This window comes from Somniosus microcephalus, chromosome 19, assembly GCF_052327205.1.
Source record: "Somniosus microcephalus isolate GS21.2 chromosome 19, FLI_Smic_1.0, whole genome shotgun sequence".
NCBI classification, from domain to species: Eukaryota; Metazoa; Chordata; class Chondrichthyes; order Squaliformes; family Somniosidae; genus Somniosus; species Somniosus microcephalus.
The window spans coordinates 20,553,460-20,575,374 of record NC_141005.1 but is presented as its reverse complement, the minus strand read 5'-3'; the positions used below and the strand labels follow the sequence as shown (position 1 = coordinate 20,575,374).

Here is a 21,915-nt window from a genome sequence, read left to right as displayed (position 1 = left end):
CTGCACCCTCTCCAATGCAATCACATCCTTCCTATAGTGTGGCGACCAGAACTGCACACAGTACTCCAGCTGTGGCCTAACTAGCGTTTTGTACAGCTCCATCATAACCTCATTGCTCTTATATTCTATGCCTCGGCTAATGGAAGGCAAGTATCCCATATGCCTTTTTAACCACCTTATCTACCTGTCCTGCTGCCTTCAGGGATCTATGTACATGCACACCAGAGTCCCTCTGATCCTCTGTCCTTCCTAGGGTCCTACCATTCATTGTGTATTCCCTTGCCTTGTTAGTCCTCCCAAAATGCATCACCTCACACTTTTCAGGGTTAAATTCCATTTGCCACTGTTCTGCCCATCTGACCAACCCGTCTATATCGTCCTGTAGCCTGAGGCTACCCTCCTTGCTATTTACCACTCAACCAATTTTCGTGTCATCTGTGAACTTACTGATCATACCTCCCACATTCATACCTAAATCATTAATGTACACTACAAACAGCAAAGGACCCAGCATCGATCCCTGCGGTACACCACTGGACACAGGCTTCCAGTCACAAAAACAACCTTCGACCATCACCCTCTGCCTCCTGCCACTAAGCCAATTTTGGATCCAATGTGCCAAATTGCCCTGGATCCCATGGGCTCTTCTTGACCAATCATCTATGCGGGACTTTGTTAAAAGCCTTACTGAAGTCCATGTAGACTACATCAACTGCACTACCCTCATCCACACACCTAGTCACCCCCTTGAAAAATTCAATCAAATTGGTTAGACATGATCTCCCCGTGACAAAGCTATGCTGACTATCCTTGATTAATCCTTGCCTCTCCAAGTGGAGACTAATTCGGTCCCTCAGAATTTTTTCCAATAATTTCCCTACCACTGATGTTAGGCTCACTGGCCTGTAATTCCCTGGTTTATCCCTACTACCCTTCTTGAAAATGGTGCTACGTTAGCTGTCCTCCAGTCCTCTGGCACCTCCCCTGTGGCCAGAGAAATTCTGTAAATTTGTGTCAGAGCCCCTGCAATCTCCTCCCTTGCCTCACACAGCAGCCTGGGATACATCTCGTATGGGCCTGGGGATTTATCCACTTTTAAGCCTGCTAAAACTGTTGGTACCTCCTCCCTCTCAATACTAATTTGTTCAACTATATCATAATTCCCCTGCCTGATTTCTATGCCTACATCGTCCTTCTCCAGTGAACACAGATGCAAAATATTCATTTAAACCCTCACCTACATCTTCCGGCTCTACACATAGATGCCACTTTGGTCCCTAATGGGCCCTACTCTTTCCCTGGTTATTCTCTAGCCCTTAATATACTTATAAAACACTTTGGGATTTTCCTTTATTTTGCCCACCAGTGTTTTTTCATGCCCCCCCTTCGCTCTCCTAATTTCTTTTTTAAGTACCCCCCTGCACTTTCTATACTCCTCTAGTGATTCCACTGTTTTTAGTCCTTTGTATCTGCCAAAAGCCTCCCTTTTTTTCCTAATCCATTCTTGTATATCCCTTGACATCCAGGGTTCCCTGGGCTTGTTGGTTCCACCCTTGACCTTTACAGTAACATGTTGGCGTTGTACTCTCTCTATTTCCTTTCTGAAAGACTCCCACTGCTCTGACGTGGATTTTCCTACAAGTAGCTGATCTCAGTCCACTTTGGCCAGATCCTGCCTCATCATATTAAAATCGGCCTTCCCCCAATTTAGAACCTTTATTTCTGGTCCATCTTTGTCCTTTTCCATGACTACCTTAAATCTCACCGAATTATGGTCACAGTCACCAAACTGCTCTCCTACTGACACTTCTACCACTTGCCCGGCTACATTCCCTAGAATTAGGTCCAGTACCTCCCCCTCTCTTGTAGGACTTTCTATATGCTGGCTCAAAAAGCTCTCCTGGGTGCACTTTAAGAATTCCACACCCTCTAAGCCTTTCATACTCTGACTATCCCAGTTAATATTGGGGAAGTTGAAATCCCCTACTATTATTACCTTATTATTTCTACACTTCTGAGATTTGCCTACATATCTGTTCCTCGATCTCCCCGACTGTTTGGGGGCCTATAGTACACTCCCAACAAAGTTCTTGCCCCCTTTTTGTTTTTAAGTTCTACCCATATGGCCTCATTAGAGGAACCTGCTGATATCATCCCTCCTTACAGCAGTAATTGACTCCTTGATTAATATTGCGACACCCCCTCCTCTTTTACACACCCCTCTGTCTCGCCTGAAGATTCTATACCCTGGAATATTGAGCTGCCAGTCCTGCCCCTCCCTCAACCATGTCTCTGTGATAGCAACAATATCCTACTCTCATGTGTTTATCAACACCTTCAATTCAACTGCCTTACTCGCAAGACTCCTTGCATTAAAATAAATGCCATCCAGCCTGGCCATACTCCCTTGTGCCGTTACATATTTGCTCTGCCTTCCAGACTGACTTGTTTTTTCCTCTATATTTGGCTGTGCATCACCCCCTACTATAGCTTCACTCCGTATCCCATCCCCCTGCCAAGTTAGTTTAAACCCCCAACGGTACTAGCAAACCTCCCCGCAAGGATGTTGGTCCCGTTCCGGTTCAGGTGCAACCCGTCCGACTTATACAGGTCCCACCTTCCCCAGAAGCAGACCCAGTGATCCAGGAAACTAAAGCCCTCCCTCCCTGCTCCAACTCTTTAGCCACGCATTCAACTGCTCTATCCTCCTATTCTCACTAGCACGTGGCACCGGTTGTAATCCAGAGATCACAACCTTTGAGGTCCTGCTTTTTAATCTGCTACCTAGCTCCCTAAATTCTTGTTGCAGGACCTCATCCCTCTTTCTACCCATGTCATTGGTACCAATGTGAACCACGACCTCTGACTGTTCGCCCTCCCCCTTCCACTATTAGGTGGTATGTAGACTACACCTATTAGTGTGATTGATCCTTTATTATCTTTTATCTCTATCCATATTCCCCTCCATGTCACACACCACCCTGACTTAGAAGTATATTGCCCATCCTTCATCGTTGCTGGGTCAAAATCCTGGAACTCCCTAACAGCACTATGGGAGTACCTTCACCACACGGACTGCAGCGGCTCACCACCACCTTCTCAAGGGCAATTAGGGATGGCAATAAATGCTGGCCTTACCAGCGACGCCCACATCCCATAAACAAAAAAAATGGATTCTATTTTTGTCTTGCTGATAGCTGTCACTTTTTTCTACTGCCATTATGTTATCGCTAATAAATACAGCTACTCCACCTCCCCTTTTCCCCTCCCTATCTTTTCTAAATGTTATACCCTGCAATGTTCAATTCCCAGTCCTGATTTTTCTGCAGCCATGTCTCAGTAATCCCTACTATGTCTGGTTCCTCGCAACACATGACTGCCTCCAGCTCCCCTGTTTTATTACAGACACTGTGTGCATTGCTGTACAGACAGTTTAACTCATTTTTAATAGGATTTCCTCTCACTTAGGGGGAAAAAATTCGGTTGCTTTGCGCCTCCCGTTAGTGCCCTAAAGGGCGCAAAGCAACTAGTGCCCGGGCGCAGCGCCGACAAAGCCTTCCGTGAAATTCAGCAGGAGGTTAGCGGCAGCGGTAACCGTTAGCGCCCCACGGCACTGCACCGCCGGCGATTACTTTATCGCCCCAGCCACGATCTTTGGCAGCGCCCCCTGACTTACCGCCGGATGCTATGTCCGACAGGGTCAGGGGGGCCTACCTACGGCCGGGGCTGCGCTAATTAAAGGCGAGGTGCTGGGCGGCCATTTTTGTTGCTGGCCGCTTGCCAGCACCTGCACCCGTTGCCATCCCCGGCCTCCTCTTCAGATTCCATCCCCCCCCACCCCGGGTGCAGAGTGCCAGCTGCGCGGTGAGCCCGGCACTTCTCTCGAGTGCCAGGCTCTGTTGTCGGCACTCCGATCCCTGGTGACCCTAAGAAGGGGAGGGAGGCCTGCAGTACCGCGTGGCGCTGTGGCACGTAGCGCCGCGATATTCCCTCGCAGCGCCCCAAGAGGGAGACGGGGCGCTTCCAGTAGAGCCGCGCTTCCCTCTTGGGGCACTACCGATGAATTTCGGCACAGGGGTGCTAATTTTTTCGGGGCGCCACTCAACTTTTCCCCCTTTATGTTTACCCATTGTTTTAGACTCCTGTTCTATAGCTCTATTTATTCCCTTGCCATCAATGTCCTCCCTTACTTTCTTTCCTATGCTCTCTTTTCCCGTTTTGTTTATAATTAGGCTGGTTACGTTTTTTGTAGATCCCTCCCCCATCTTACTAGTTTAAAGCCTTTGTCACCTCCCTATTTACCCTTTCTGCTAGGACACGGATCTCATCGGTACAGCTCCTTCCTATCCTAGATCTGGCGCCAGTGTCCCATGAAAAGGAACCCCTCTTTCCCACACCAATCCTTTAGCCAAGTGTTAATTCTCCCGATCGGTCTGCTTCTATGCCAATTTGCACGTGAGTCGGGCAATAATCTAGAGATTGTTACCCTCGAGGTCCTGTTTTTTAAATTTAGAGCCCAACTCCTGATATTCTTTTAGCAGAACCGCGTCCCTGTTCCTACCTATGTTGTTTGTTCCAATATGGACCACGACAAATGGATTTACCCCCTCCCTTTCCAAGTTCCTCTCTAGCCACCGTGAGATATCCCTTACCCTAACACCGAGTAGGCAACTCACCCTTTGGGATTCTCGTTCTTGACTGCAGAGGACACTATCTATCCCCCGAATTATAGAGTCCCCTATCACTACCACATTTCTATTCTGCTCTTCCCCCCCCCCCCCCCCCCTTGGACAGCCTTCTGAGCCACGGTGCCTTGGTCTGCATTGTGGCTGTCCTCCCTGCAGTCTTTCTCCTTGCCCTCACAGGTAGCGAGTACTTCGTACCCATTGGACAGGACCCCAGTGTCTGCGGAACCTCCTTCTCAACCTCTCCTGAATTTCCGCTACCCAGCTCCCTAGCAGTCACACCCTCCCCTTCCTGAACCTGTGCTTTCCTCTGGGATGCGACGGCATTCTGGATAAAACTGTCCAGAAATTCCTCCCCCTCCCTTATGTGTCGGAGTGTCTCCAACTCAATGAATCTGAGTCGCAGAGATTCAAGATGGAGACATCTCCTGCGGACGTGTTCGCACGGGACTATTTCGTTGTCAAATAACTCCCACATACTGCAGTCCAGGCACACAACCTGCCCTGCCATATCTTGTCTAGTCTTATTTTATTTAGTTAATTAGTTGAAGTCTTTACTGTGGCTACAAGAGCAGGTTGGAGGCTGGGTATTCTGCAGCAAGTGTCTCACCTCCTGACTCCCCAAAGCCTTTCCACCATCTACAAGGCACAAGTCAGGGGTGTGATGGAATACTCTCCACTTGCCTGGATGAGTGTAGCTCCAACAACACAAGAAGCTCAACAACATTCAGGACAAACCAGCCCGCTTGATTGGCATCCCATTCACCACCTGAAACATTCACTCCCTCCACCACCGGCGCACCGTGGCTGCAGTGTGCACCATCTACAAGATGCACTGCAGCATCTCGCCAAATCTTGTACGGCAGCACCTTCCAAACCCGCGACCTCTACTACCTAGAAGGACAAGGGCAGCAGGTGCATGGGAACACCATCGCCTCCAAGTTACACACCATCCTGACTTGGAAATATATTGCCGTTCCTTCATCGTTGTTGGGATAAAATCCTGGAACTCCCTCCCTAACAGCACTATGGGGGTACCGTCACCACACAGACTGCAGCGGTTCAAGAAAGCGGCTCACCGCCACCTTCGAGGGCAATTAGGGATGGGCAATAAATGCTGGCCTTGCTGGTGATGCCCACATCCCAGGAATGAGTAAAATTAAAATGGACATGAAAGATCCTATTTCGAAGAAGAGCAGGAAAGTTATCCCCGGTATCCTAGCCAATATTTATCCCTGGATCATGTCACGCTACATGTAACCCCACCTGATGCAGGGTCATCCAGACTCGAGTCGACATTGGCTTGTTCTCTCTACACAGATGCGGCCGGACCTGCTGTGATTTCCAGCCAAAAAAAATGTTTTTTGTCTGTTTTTTTGTTTTTCATACAGACCCCAGCATCTGCAATATTTGACCCCTTGTGACCCCACCTCATTGTTCTTTGACGTAATGTTTCCCTGACTGACCTATTTGGACACCATTCCCACGTTTGACTGCTGTGATTATCTCTCTGCCGAGGTGTGATAAATGGCAGTTGGAAAGGTTACCTGTAAACATCTGACATGATTCTCTGACTATATAAGCTGTGTCTTTATGCATTTCTCCACTTCACCTGAAGAAGGAGCAGCGCTCCGAAAGCTTGTGATTTCAAATAAAGCTGTTGGACTATAACCTGGTGTTGTGTGACTTCTTACATTTGTCCACCCCAGTCCAACTCCGGCATCTCCACACCATCAATATTTATCCCGTAATCAAAATCACAAACAGATTACCTGGTCATTATCAATGTTTGTGGGAGCTGCTGCTGCGTTTCTTACATCACAACGGTGACTACACTTCAAAAAGTACTTCTTTGGCTGTAAAGCGCTTTGGGACGTCCGGTAGTCATGAAAGGCGCTATATAAATGGAAGTCTTTCTTTTTCTTGTGCTGTATTGTGTAGGCTGACACCATTGTTTATAGTTTCAACATTTATTCTACTTCTCTAGTCTCATCACAATGCACTAGCTGACTGAATGTTACTTGCCATTTTTCAGCTTAACTTCCCAATCTATCTAAATCCCCCATGCACAAGAACAACCTGCTCTTGATTGTTTGCAACGCCCTCCACCTTAGTCCATTAGCAGATAGAATTAGAATGATACAGCACAGGAGGCCGCCATTTGGCCTATCGTGTCAGTGCCGGCTCTTCGAAAGAGCTACCCAGCTAGTCCTACTCCCCACAGCCCTGCAAATTTATCCCCTTCAAGTATTTATCCAATTCCCTTTTGAAAGTTACTATTGAATCTGCTTCCACCGCCCTTTCAGGCAGCGCGTTCCAGATCACAACAACTCGCTGTGTAAACATTCTTTTCCTCATGTCGCCTCTGGTTCTTCTGCCAATGACCTTAAATCAGTGTCCTCTGGTTACTGACCCTCTGTCACTGGAAACAGTTTCTTGTTTACTCTCATCAAAACCCTTCATGATTCTGAACACCTCCATCAAATCTCCCCTTAATCTTCTCTGCTCTAAGGAGAACAACTCCAGTTGCTCCAGTCTCTCCATATAACTGAAGTCTTTTCACCCCTCATACCATTCTAGTAAATCTCTTCTGTACCCTCTGAGGCCTTGGCATCCTTCCTAAAGTGTGGTGCCCAGAATTGGACACAATACTCCAGCTGGGGCCTAACCAGTGTTGTATAAAGGTTTAGCAGAACTTCCTTGCTTTTGTACTCTGTCTCTATTTATAAAGTGGCTAAGGCAACAGATAAGCAAGGGAGAAATTACTGAAATCTTGTTTGTAAAAGAAAGGTTTTAAAGTTGGAGAACTGGAGAGGTAGTTCTAGAGTAGGGCCTAAGCAGCTGAAGGTTCTGCCACCAACGGTGGGGTGAAGGGATGGGGACACACAAAAAGCTGGAGCTAGAGGCTGTGGGGTGTGAGAGGGGATAGAAGGCTGGAGGAGTTTGCAGAAATAGGGTGGGGTAAATTGAAGGCAAGATCGAGGACAGGGAAAATGGGCGAGCGGGATAAGATATGGGCATCTGAATTTTGAACAGGTTGGAGTTTATGGAGGGTGGAATATGGGATGCCAACGAGGTAGACAATGTTGAGCACTTGCAAACATGGTCTTTATGACGGACAGGGTGTGAGATTTGAAGTCGAGCTCTGGTTTGAATGGGATGCCAAGGACAGCACTGCTGTACGTCCTTTTATAGTGAACTCTTGTATTAAAACATTACTTATGCACTCCATAAACCTGGATTTGTGTACCTCTATAATTTAGAGTTGAATGGTTTTGAGTATTACCAGTTGAAATTTTGACTATGAGTGAATATCAAGATATTCACTTTAATATGTTCGCTCAAATCACAAAGCCACATCTATGTGGCGTAGATTTTTTTAATTTAATGCTCTCATATCCACAGCACCAAAGAGTAACTAGGTACTGGGGCAAGAAGAGATCAAGAATGCTTCAAACCTTCAATGGCAGAGAACACTCAATACCTATGAAATACATTGAATATTTAGCCAGCTACCAAAACAAGTCATTGCAGACTAAGAAACAAGATACTAAGAAATGAGAATTGTTATAAGGGTATGTGCAGGTACACTATACTATTGAGTACGCAAGGAGCGCATGTCAACCCAAGCACCCCACCCACCCGCCCCTCCAACCACCGTCTGCCCCACCTGTGACAGAGACTGTAGGTCCCACATTGGGCTCATCGGTCACCTGCGAACTCATTTTTAATGTGGAAGCAAGTCATCCTCGGTTCCGAGGGTCTGCCTAAGAAGAAGAAGGAGTACTGTACTAAAAAGCTTCATAAACAACATCTGTTCATGAGAAACTCGCTAATCAAATCTTAGCATCCATGTTATCGACTGGGCTACAAAGATCACGGTAAATCACCTAAACAGTAAATAGTGCATTGGAATGACAAAAAGCCTTTATATCATTCATGTAATTTTTGAGTCTGATGCTGACAAAGTAGTCTAAAATGCACAATTTGCTAACATCACTAAGAGTAAACAGGTATTTCATTTTTTATATTAGGTATCCTAGGTTGGGAGAAAAAATTCAAAATAAATCTTTGATGGCAGCAATTTTTCTGTGCTAAATCCCATAATTAGAGAAAGAGTTTAAGCTTTTTCTTCTTATTGCCCAGAACTAGAGAGTTTGTTCTGTGACATTAACAACACTGTAGTTTTGTTCACAATATATAAAAATAAATACATGCTGGACATTAGAACTCACTAGAACCGCACAAGCTGCACTTGCACTACGGAGTTACTGCAGAGTAGCTTTGGACACAGGTCTGTAGTCTCCAGCATTTCAACAACTGCAGACTGAACCTCATAGCTTCATTGATTGATTGTCTGTTTTATCATGTAACCTCTTCACCATTCCTACCCCACCCCTCTTCCCCCTCCCTACCCCACCCCTCTTCCCCCTCCCTACCCCACCCCTCTTCCCCCTCCCCACTGCCTGCAGTCAAGACAGTACTTTTCAAACATGGACTTGGATCAACATTATCATATGATGGGTATGAAAGGAAGGGGTTCAAACAGAGTCTCCTCTGGAGTTTCATTCATAACAGCAATGGAAAGTAAATTTGAATGTACATGAGAATTTGAACTTAACACTTAAAAGGAGACTCCCTCTAACGGAAGGAGAAGCCAAGACTACTACAAATCCACGATATAAAAACACATACATTTTATAGAGGTGTGCTGTGGAGGTTACAAAAGCTGATTTACAAAAATATGTTTTAAACTGTTGTTACCCACTTCCCCCAAAATAGCACAATATGAAAACAGGTTTTCTTGGAACAAGTGTGTTTTTCAGGGGAGGGGGGAAACTAGACTTCAATACATTCAAGTTCATTATTGTGAACCCCTTTTGTTGGAAAATCTGTCAACCTTTGAATGCCACCTCTGCCACATCACCCCCAAAAAGTTCCAGCAAGACAGTCAGCTCTCCCCCACCTTAATGCAATACTTTACATCTTAGAGAATGAGCAAGGGGGGGGCAAAAACCATTTATTTCTGCCCATACATAATACAGTATTGTTTGTACCACATGGGCTCTCCTGACATAGATGCATTTTCAATGACATGCTGACATTCTAGCCAACTAGTTAATGCTCAGAGCTAAGCAACTGAACACTGTATTGAAACAGGGATAGAACACAAAGACTCAAAACATAAATACTTTGATGTTTATATACAATCCAGATTACTGTTACCTTTAAAAAATGTTGCCATAATTCATGATTTAGATTTTTTTTAAATTACAAATTTTTTTTTTATATAAAAGAAATTCAGATGTCATGGTCTAAAATTGCAACACTGAGGGGCTTGCGGATGCCTGCAAGATTAAAACTGCAGCCTTATTGCTCAAAGTTTATTAAGTAAAGCCTAACGACATTGATTAAAGACTGAGATAATTTTGATGTATTCACTATTGAATTCACAGACTAACTCCATGAATTATTTTACAGTTGAAAAGCAAATAGTATATGTAATTTGCATTTGTCAACCAAACCCAGGGATAAAATTACAGCCTTTCACTCAGTCCCAGATGTCTGTTTAAACAAATACTTTGGTCTCAATAAAGTGAACATAATCTTAAATAGTTAAAGATAACATTAAAATCAGTGGCTAAAAAAAGACTGCTGCAATGTAATTATTTCCTAATACAGTGTTGCATTATTGAATGGAAGAAATGTTGCAGTCAAGGAAACCAAAATTTTATATGAAATCAGCATACAAATTACTAAAGCTCATTATTAAAAACAGAAACAACAGGTCCACTTTAAAGCACCTCTCCCAATCTGAAGCAGTGTTGTGTACCTATTCTAACCTCTTGCCTGTAGAAGGCACTTCCATTGCCTCTGTCCAAAAGACTGACCAATAACAGAACTTAATAGTTTTTAAAATCAGAGTTTATTCCATGCAGTATTTACAAAATTAATTTTCTTGCCCATTTTTAAAAGCTACCCATAGTAACAGAAGTTACAGTATTTTCATATTACAATATATTTCAAATAATTTTGATGCAAAAATGTTTATATATTCTATAATTTGCAATCTAGTTTGAAGCCAACTTGTCGGTTAAACAAATCAAAACCTCAGGTCCAATTCCTCCAACTAACTTCTTTTCCATGCACAAACCAACTTTACTGTAACAGGTAAAGAATAGACATAACAATTTAATAAGCTTTGGACTAAAGCTGGTACTAACAGATTAACGTTGAATTTCTAAAGATACAAATTTCATTATTTGAATATTTCACTCATTTTCGCTCTTAAAATAGGCAAATCGTTAGATTAACAAAGAATATGTATCTTCACGCAACGGCAGCATTAAAATACATTTTAAAAAGGAAGTGTCTTCCTCTCGAGGTAAACATGGGTGAAAACCCTCGAGAATAAAAAAAATTAGACTCGGCCGAAGTCACTCACAAGCCCAGCACGTCTATTGATAAGATGCTGAAATAAACACAATGGTGGGAGATAGAAATTAAAAATATATAAAAGGCTGTAAAATAAACAGCAATCCGCATCACTGTCCCTCTGCCTGTCGAGTGGTCTCGATCTCCCTTTAAAGTCATAAAAATACATTTACAAAATGATTCAGAAACGCTTGGCTGAAATCACCGCCTTTCACCTATCGATCAAGTCGAAGTCAATATTGACCTCGAGGAAAAAAAATTCGCAAGAATGTAAATGATGGAAAGGGCAGTAACCTCATTTAGCAATGACACGATTTCGATCTTCCGATACGCAGTTGCATGTTAAATTTAAAAAATGTTTGTGAGAAGCCAGAAATTAACATTTCGCACAGTATCAAACCACGAAAGAAAACAATGGTCTGTTTCGTGTTAAACATCGCCACAAAAATCGTATTATTTACGAGTCGGGTGGGGAATTCACGTATCTCTAATTTTTTGACATTCAACTGGAGGAGGAGGAAACCTATTAAACTTTGCATCTGGTCTTGGAAATTATGACAACGTTCGGGGGGGGGGGGGGGGGAAGAGAGATATTGAATAAAAGGAAACGCATTTATAGCTTTTCTCCTTATAGATCATGGCCAAAGCCAGCAACAGTACTGAGAGGCATCCAGATTCATAATTATTAATATTAATTCTAGACAGCTCCCTTTCGATGCAGCTGGAGACGGATCCGCGTACACACATACATACACAGCAGATGAAACAATAAGTAAGTCTGTGATGGACATGGAAACACTCGGGACTGAAAGGACTGCAAGAGTGCAAACTGACAGAAGGTCTCAGGTCGGGGTTTTTTGTGTGCGTTATGTGCATTTTATACAGAAAGAAACAAATCCCCACCCGGCTGCTTGCGCTGTCACCTCTCTCTCGCTTCCCTTCATCATCCTCCACCCACCCACCCACCCCTCTCCAACACCGCATCTGTTCGAGCTGCAAACGACCCTTTTAAACTTGTTCCGTGTCTCCTGCGAAAAGCAACAAACACAACCAACCCCCCAAACCCGCCTCCGTTCTTGCTGCAGCCCCTACAACCGGCCGCCCGCGCTAACACCTCAATCCGCCGCCGCTCCCGGCCCCTGCCATTCCCCGACCACCGCCGCTCCCAGCCCCTGCCATTCCCCGACCGCCGCCGCTCCCGGTCCCTGCCATTCCCCGCTCCCGGCCCCTGCCATTCCCCGACCGCCGCCGCTCCCGGCCCCTGCCATTCCCCGACCGCCGCCGCTCCCGGCCCCTGCCATTCCCCGCTCCCGGCCCCTGCCATTCCCCGACCGCCGCCGCTCGGGCACTACTCGGTGTTCTACTCTCTCCACCACACCACCCTCGCTCGCTCTGCCCTCCTTCGCCGCCTCACCACACCACCTCGCTCTTTCTCCCATCCCTCCTCTCACAAAGATTCCCGTTACAGTCGCTCACTTTCCCACTACCGGTCTCCCGATGACGATCAGTTGTCAAACACCTTCTAGTCTTCCATCACCATCATCACTGTACTACCCACACACAAAAAACACAGTTGCTTCCCACTCACCTGCCCTCTTGAATCTTTGTTGCGGCGCCGAAGTGGCATATGGGCAGCGCGGACGCTTAAAACAGCCCATTGCACTGACTGGCGCAGCCGACTGAAAACTCCACATTCATGAAGCGCCGCTGCCGGAGAACTGAGCTGCGCTTGCGCACAACCACCGGAAGCGACGCCAGCTGCTCCTCCCCTCCACGGGAATGGGCCGGCCAGTCTCGCGAGAACAGGCGGTGACGCTGGAGGGAGCGGCAGACGGTGGGCGGGCCAGCGGCGAGTCAGGCTCGAGCGGTTGGCGGGTTGCAGGTGAGAACGAGCAGCGCTGGAGAAGGCGACAGTTCTTATTTTTTGTCTTGAAAAATCAATGGTCAGGAGACAGAAGTAAAAGCTTTGGATGGATGACAAGTAAACTGTTGCCTGAAGCAGCTGAGGTTGAGAAAAACCTCCTTTTACATTCACTTGAAACTTGAAGTGTTGATATTCCCAGACATTCACACTCTTCACCTCCTTCACTCGTGTGCTCCGCGTCATTCTTCTCGCCTCTGGGGATCAATCTTTATCTGTTTTGGTTCTCTGGTCTCCTGGAAACCACTCTTGTGCTCGCTCCTGGGACTAGATTGACCCCTGGGATGAGAGGGTGTATACAGTTTTGGTCTCCTTATCTGAGGAAGGATTTACTTGCCTTAGAAGGGGTGCAATGAAGGTTCACTAGATTGATTCCTGGGATGAGAGGGTTGTCCAGTTGAGATTGAGCCTGTGCTCTCTGGAGTTTAGAAGAATGAGAGGTGATCTCATTGAAATATATAAGATTCTGAGGGGCGATTGACTGAGGGTAGATGCTGAGAGGTTGTTTCCCCTGGCCGGAGAGTCTAGAACCAGGGGACATAGTCTCAGGATAAGGGCTCAGCCATTTAGGACTGAGATGAGGAGGAATTTCTTTACTCAGAGGGTTGTGACTCTTTGGAATTCTCTACCCCACAGGGCTACAGTAGATACATTCAAGGCTACGGTAGATTGATTTTTGGACTTTAGGGGAATCAAGGGATATGGAGATCTGGCGGGAAAGTGGAGTTGAGGTCAAAGATTAGCCATGGTCTTATTGGATGGCGGAGCAGGCTCAAAGGGCCGGATGGCCTACTCCTGCTCCTATTTCTTATGTTCTTATGACTTGAAGTTCTCACAGTCCTGGATTAATCCACTCCTCCACTGTATTACGTTCCTTGCTGGTCTTGTGTATTATCCTCAGCTCCTCTAGACCCTTGGACCAAACGCTGCTGAATCTCTCTTGAATGAGTCAATTACTTCTCTTTCTGGCATTGTTCACTGGATCCACTGTGGAAACTGTCACTGGCTCTTCTGGAGCCTCATTTTTCACTCCCAGTGATCATCTCGCACTGCACGCTTCTTCAGGAGTTAACTGCTCCAGCCTCTTCCCCATCCCGCTCACCTCTTCTACCAGCAAGGTCAAAGGAGCAACAGTAGATCAACAAATCAACACCTTTCCCATATATCTCTCCAGATCTTGCTTGCTTGTGATTTAAGGCCCGTACCATTCACAGCCTCATCACGGATAATTCTGTTGACACCCCAACACTGATTTTTAAAAGTATGGTTCCTAGGTGGCGATTTCCCGCCTGGCTGCACTTTCCACCACCAGCCCTGCCCAAACAGCCATGGCAGTGGTCCAAGTCTCACATTGGTCACGCCCCCTTCTCTTCCAGCAGTTTTCTTTGAGGACCTCACCCTCTTCTATCCCTCACATTTCTTTGCAGCTCCTCACCATCCCAAGACCCATTTTGGCTTCCTTAACGAGATGGCCCTCTCTTCGGTTCGGTTCTCCTGCAGCCTCTGCGTGGAGTGTCTCTTCATCAGCAAGGAGTTCTACCTACACATCAGCTCCCATATCCTCTTCTCCAACTTCACCACTTTTCTGTCCTCCCTTAAACTCACTCTTCATATAACTCCTCAATGCATACCCTTGACCTTTTCATCTCCAAACAGGCTCTTTTCATCTCAGCTCCAAATCTCTGTCAAGGTAATCGCTGACCACTTCTTTGCTTCCCTTACCATTCATAACTCTTTACCCTCTTCCGTCCCACTTTTTTCACCATCTGCCCATGGAAAAACTTTGCCTCAATCCCTCATAATCTGACTCATCACTGTCGACCTAATTAACCTCTCCCTTTGATGTCCTTGATCCCAGCAAATCAGTCATTGTCTTCTAGTCCTGTTGCTCCTTCAGTAGAGCCCCTATTTTTTCTTCTTTAATTGAGAGGTGCATATTTGATGCACAACTAGCCAGTCACCAATTGACTTGACCACATCTAGCATTACCATACTTTGCTTCACCATCATTTTCTCCTTCAAAACTGCCATCATCAGCCTCGTTAAAAAAAAACCATGCTTGACCAAGCTGTCTTCTCCAGCTATCGCTATTCCCATCCCCACTTTCCTCTCTATGTTCAAGAAGGAGTAAGATATATTTCTTAAGGCTAAAGGGATATGGGGAGAAAGCAGGGACAGGGTACTGAATTTGGATGATCAGCCATGATCTCATTAAATGGCGGAGCAGGCTCGAGGGGCCGAACAGCCTACTCCTGCTCCTATCTTCTATGTTTCTGAAGTCCTCAAATGTGTTGTCGCCTCCCAGCTCTGTGCCCATTTCTGCCAAAACTCCCAGTTTAAATCCCTCCAGTCTAGCTTCTGTTCTTAAAGCACCAAAACAACCCTGGCCATAGTCACAAATGACATCCTGTGTGACTATGGTGCACTATCCCTCCTCTACATCTCTACAGCATTCGGTTGACCATGCTTCAAATATCTCTCCTCCACTCTCCATGTAAGATTGCCCTTGCATGGTTCCATTCTTGCCTATCTGAACACAGCCAGCACATCTCCAACAAATGCTTCCCTCCCCTCCTGGGTCCCCAAGGAACTAACCCTGGCTGACGCCCTCCTCTTCCTTATTTACATGCTACCCCACAGTGAAATTATCCACAAATGTGGAGTCAGGTTTTAAATGTACACTGATGATGCCCAGTTTCTTCACTTCTCTCAAACCTTTAACTGCCTCCATGCTGTCAGACTACATGTCTGCATATTTGATGAGTTGAAACTTCCTCCAGCTCAACATCAGGAAACTGGAGCCAACCTCTTTGACCCTGGCACAAATTCTACTTCCTTGTCCAGCTACTCTGGAGTTCAACGAGACCGTTGGCAATCTTAGCATCCTGTTTGACCTCCCGGAGCTGAGCTTTCAATCGCCTATCCTATCCAACACCAAGACTGTATACCTCCACCTCTACAACATTATCTGCCTCCACTCCTAATGAAGTCCTTCTGCCACAGACCCTTATTTGGGCCTTTGTCATCTTCACACTCTACTATTATGACATTCTCCTTGCTGGTCTCCCATCTTCCACTCCCCATAATCTTCAACTTGTCCAAGGTTCTGCCGCATGTATCTTGCCCAGCACTGTCCTGCTGGCACCAAGTCCTGCTCACTGATCACTCTCAGCCTTGCTGACCTACAATGGGTCCCTGTCCCCCAAGGCACTCAATTCAGAATCATTGCCCTTGTTCATAAATCCATTTGCAGCCTTTCGCCACCCTTTCTCTGGTCTACTCTGGATTCTCCGTCAGCGGTGACACAGATTTCAGACACTTTGGTCTTGCTCTTTGGCACTCCCTCTCTAAACCCCTCTGCCTCTGCACGTCTCTCCAGCTTTTAAATACCCCCTCAACACCCATCTCTTCAATCTAGCCATCTGGCATCCATCCTAATTTCTTCCTTCTAGCTAAGCATCTATTTCATGGTACCAATTGCAAGTCCCTATGGACATTTTTTACATTACAATGCTATATACATGCAAGTTGTTATTCTGAGGAAAATAAGTGGGAAATAATTTTTTGAAATGTGACCTGAGGAGATTTTTACATAGATTTCTATGTAAAAATTGCATAGAAATAGATTCCAGAGCCATCAATGTCTGGAAAATATTAAGAGCGTGAGTTGTAATTGAAAATGTTCTTAAAAGAGTGAGACAAATCACAAGCCAATTTAAACACAGAGCTGTGTTTATTTTTAAGAGCATGATGCTTAAAAATGGATCATATTTTATTATTTTTTGAAACTTTTTTTAAAATCTTGTCTTCTGATAACATTATCTTTAGCTGGAATATGGTTTCTTGGATGTCGATCACCCTCTAGCACCTCACCCAAGTACATAGGAACAGGAGTAGACCATTCAGCCCCTCGAGCCTGTTCTGCCATTCAGTGAGATCATGGCTGATCTGCATCTTAACTCCATCCACCTGCCTTGTATGGCAAAAAAATAAATCTCAGATTTAAAATTATTAATTGAGCTAGCATCTACTGCTTTTTGTGGGCAAGAGTTCCACACTTCTACCACCCTTTGCATGAAGAAGTGTTTCCTAAATTTTCTCCTGAATGGCCTGGCTCTGATTTTAAGGTTATGTCCCCTTGTCCTAGACTCCTCCATCAGTGGAAACAGTTTCTCTCCATCTACCCCATCAATTCCTTTCAAAATCCTATAAACCTCAATCAAATCACCCCATAACCTTCTATATTCCAGGTAGCTATTCTTTGCATCAACCTTGACTGTGTGTGTTGGTTAGCTATTCCATGCATGCAGCATCACTACTGAGCCCAATTCTATTCCTCACCAGATATTTGCCACCCAATATTACAGAAAGTGTTACTGGACACCAATCAGGAGTGCAAGCCCTGGCCAATTTATTTCTGGTCCAGAGGCACTGAAGGCAACTGTAGCAGCCCTAAGGCCACCCCAGCTGAGATCCACAAACTCAGCAGAGACTAAGGACCAAAGCTAGGGCCTTCTCATCCATATGAGTCACTTACAGATTAGCTTTTAAAAAAAAAGAGCCACTTTTTAAAACAAAATGGACCAGCACCATTCCATAAGTAGACATTAACAGAAAGGGGGAAAAAACTAAGTAACCCAGAAACAGAAAGCTGTTAAACACCAACAGAAATCTAAAACAATGATGAGTGATTAATAAGTTAACTGTGGTTAGAACGTCTGAAAGATTTTTTTCTACGTCATAAAATGTCATGCCCAAATAGTTGTAGTTATCTGGTTGCAAAGCCTATCAGTCATCTGGGTTTGAAGAAATTAACTATTTAAAAATCACACAGTTATAACTAACTGCTAGTTTAAGGCAGTTGTACACTTTAATTTGGCTGTAGAATGTTAAGACTCCAATCAACCTTTAACAATCTGCAAAAATAGAGAAAACAAAAAGTAACTTGAACAAAACTATATGAAAAGTACCATTCAAAAAATATAATTAAAAGTAACTATTCTTGCAGAACATCACCATTTTCAGTGAAGTGAAAGCAGACTAAGAACTGCTGCTGAATGTTCCCTTCACCTGTGGTATGCGCACAAATTGACTGTTGCATTTAAATACGTAACAACAGTGATGATACTTCAAAAATAGTTCATTGGTTGTGGAATGCTTTGCGATGTCCTGAGGATATGAAACTGCTATATAAATGCAAGTTCTTTCTTTGCAATTTTATAAATAGAGGTGCATGAAATATTAATAGTAACAAACAAAAGCATTTTGATATATAACAAAATAAATGGTGTGGCCAACCTGTAATTGCTTATTTATATTTGAGACTTTAACAGTTGTGAATTAGGATGTAAATATTTGGGAGATTAAATTATTTTTATAAGTTGTATTTTTTAATTGAACAAACAAACCTTCAAGGAATAGTCATAACAGAAACAAATGACTAAGAAAGCTTTAATTAAAAATACTCAACAATGAATTACCCCAATGGCTCACCGAGTTTATCTAGTAACTAAGTCATATAGATCAGGGAGGTGTGAGATTCAGTAAGCAGCCTGTTGCTGAGTTAGCTGATCTAAGTCAGGGTGGAGGTAGGGGTTCTACAATTGGCCTGAGCACCCACCATGTCAGGGAAGAGGAAGATCCAGTGATTCCTCTCATGATTACTATCCAGTGATCACTGCTGGTCTGTGGACATCAGGTGGAAATAGAATCAGAGACATCAGGTCGAAATAGAATCAGAGCCAGCTGCGATGTGCCCCATGGTAAAATAAACGACCAACATTCACCAGTGAAGGAAGGCACTGAATAATGGCACTTGGGCAACATACTGGAAGGGAACCAATGCCTGTGGAACTGTACACTAGCAACAAATCAACATGTTTGGAAGAGGAGAAAAGCAAGTTAGAAGGGAAAAACGCCTTGGCAGTATGGACGGACAATCAACATGCAGCACAATGAAGTGGAGGAACACAGGTTTATCTCTACTGCATTGGCAAGGCAGCACCGAGAGATCAAGGAGTCATCACCAGACTACTGTTGCACACGTATTTGCAACCGGGTAGAGAGTTGCATTGCAAAGGCCTGGAAAAATCTCCTCATCTTGACTGCCAGAGATGTGTGACTGGTCAGACCTGTACTGGAGAAAAAAAGGGCAAAATAGAGGGATTTTATACTTTTACAAAAAAAATCCAATACAGAATTTCAATAAACTAAAAAGAAAAAATGTTATAGTTAGGGGATGGCAGAAACAAAGTATGATTTTCCAACTTCGGGAGGTGTAGCTCTGGATTAATTGGAGGGGAGGCTGCAGGTGTGAAGTCAGCAGGGTGTAGTCTAATGATCACACACCCATGACTCACCACCTAAGACGGTAACACGTGGGAAGACTTACATAAACACTGAATGAGTGGGTTTTCAGCTCTTTCCGAACAAAGCTTCAAACAAGGTGTGTATATTGCACAGTGTATTTAATATTAATCAGTAACAATGATACATCAACAGCTGCAATAGCACTCTGCCGCCTTTCTCTCTTCCCACAGAACATCCTTGGTTTTGTCTTCTGTGCCCAACTTTCTCCTCCCCTTTCCCAGGAGAGGAAGGATCCATAAACTTTGGCACAGCCGAGTCCCCCAGGATCATTACAGAAGCTTAGGGGCAAAACTCTGACAGGTGGTACTTATTTGGTGAGCATAATGGTTGGAACCTTGGTTCCCCCAAGGTGATGTTTCAGTTTAATCCTAATTAGCGGAGAAGAAAATAGATACAGGGAGCATTGCACTATTGTGAGAAATAACTTTAGGGGACATTACTGACATTAACGTAAGGAATATAGGTGCTTTAGTGTTGGCAGTAGAATTTCTAATATTGCAATTCTTTCATGAAAATCTACCATATAGAAATATGATTTTTAATGAATTAGAATTGGAGTGGTACATCTCCTATCCCCACCAGAGCCATCATTTTTAAATGACAAGCTAGCCAACCTGCAGCTGTGCGTGACCCCATTTCCCAAGTACTGTGTAGCACAGCAACAGATACAATAGATTGGTTCTCAGCCATAACCCATTTTAAAATTATTTAAAAATAAAAATAAATGGTTTTAGTAAAATAGTATCCTTGGTAAAGTGAAAGTAAATTTAACACTTGGACTGCTGTTAAGTCCAGTGAAATTCCTGTCTCCTTGGGCCAGTTGGTTGTCTAAGTTCTCAGCTCAGCTGGAGGCTGACACTCCAGTGCAGTGCTGAGGGAGTGCTGCACTATCGGAGGTGCCGTCTTTCGGGTGAGACGTTAAATCAAGGCCCCATCTGTTCTCTCAGGTGGACGTAAAAGATCCTATTTCGAAGAAGAGCAGGCGAGTTATCCCCAGTGTCCTAGCAAATATTTATCCCTCAATCAACATCACTAAAACAGATTATCTAGTCATTATCACATTGCTGTTTGTGGGAGCTTGCTGGGCGCAGATTGGCTGCCGTGTTTCCTACATTACAACAGTGACTACACTTAAAGTACTTCATTGGCTGTAAAGCAGTTTGGACCGTCCAGTAGTCGTGAAAGTGCTATATAAATGAAAGAGTTTTTTTCATGCAAGGTGTCACTGAGAACCACCCAGTAATAAAACAGCTCAAGCACCAGGAATTGTTTTGTTACTGCAATATTACCTCTAGGCTACTAAAATAAACTTCTAAACCGTAAGTTCAAATAAAAATACAAATATTCAAAGACTTCTCTCACCCAGTTTCCCCTTTTTCCCATCCTATTTTTTCCTCCATGTCCTATTCTTGTTAGGACTGACTCAAGGAGCACGGTCAGGAAATCACAGGCCTGCAGACCATTTAAAAGAATGGATTAAAAAAAATCAGGACCTGTAATTTGCCAAACAGCACTCCCTACAGGTGCCACTCCTTGCAGGAAGCATCCAATCAGAGGAATCAGCCCTGTTATTTGAACTTTCATTTTACTTTTTCTAACCTACATAATCTATTCTATTTCAAGTTTGAAATAGTTCACTTATCTTGTTTCTTCAATCTCTACAGCCATTTGGGAGGTTGGAGTATCTTTTTAAAATTGCGCAATTTGGTTAGCATTTGTAGTTGATATTTAACCAATTTTTCAGCCAATCAAAAAGCAAAGATGTAAAAATTGACGTGGTCATGTCACAAGGGCTGATGCCCTGCTGGACTAGTGCATAAAAACACCACTTGGTGTAGAGCCAAACAATACAGACTAGAAAGTTCCATCAGTCTGCATAGAGTTTGCTGATCTTAGTCAGGCAATAGTTGGGGCCTCATCCCTGGGCTAAAAAGGCGGGCGGGGGGAGAGTGAAGGTTCCTAATTGCTATCCAGTGTTGCCTGCTAGAAAATACACATGGGCATCAGGTAAAAACAGGATCAGGTTCAGCTGTGATGCATTCCATGATGGAATGGCCCACACGTACACTCAATAATCACACATATGGAATGGACATTCGACAAGGAGGTCAAGGCCTGCTGACGTGAAATTGCACCTCGGCAAGACTTTAGGACCTTCAAGGGAAGAGGGGAGAAATAAAATGTAAGTAAATGTGACCATATCAAACTTTGATGTATTCGGTGTTAAACCACAAAGGGGTTGCTGACAGACAAGTAAACTTTGAAGGGGACCCCGAGTGCATCTATTGGAGGACATTTCTTTACAGCATGCTATGGGGTAACATAACCTTTTTCAGTATAGAAAATAAACAAGTCTCCTTCAATGCTTATTAAAATAAATTGCATCAATTATAATACTAAAATGTAAAAGGAGCTATACATCATAATTATAATTACTGAAACTTTAAAAGCATTCAGGACCTTCTTGAACATTTTTAAATTTATGGTAATTCATTAAAATAATTT

At 44.2% G+C, this 21,915-nt stretch overlaps 1 protein-coding gene across 3 annotated transcripts in view; it reads right to left on the bottom strand.

Moving 5' to 3' along the window:
* fam222aa (family with sequence similarity 222 member Aa) overlaps positions 1 to 21,915 on the bottom strand; it is a 328,869-nt gene that overhangs the window by 248,385 nt on the left and 58,569 nt on the right. The window contains exon 1 of one of the 3 annotated variants that reach the window (XM_085961324.1): positions 12,709 to 12,860. The exons of the other annotated variants lie outside the window; for them this stretch is intronic. The gene's annotated coding sequence lies outside the window, so the exon portion shown is untranslated. Of the gene's footprint in view, positions 1 to 12,708; positions 12,861 to 21,915 lie in introns of those variants that run through there. 3 annotated transcript variants of the gene reach the window in all.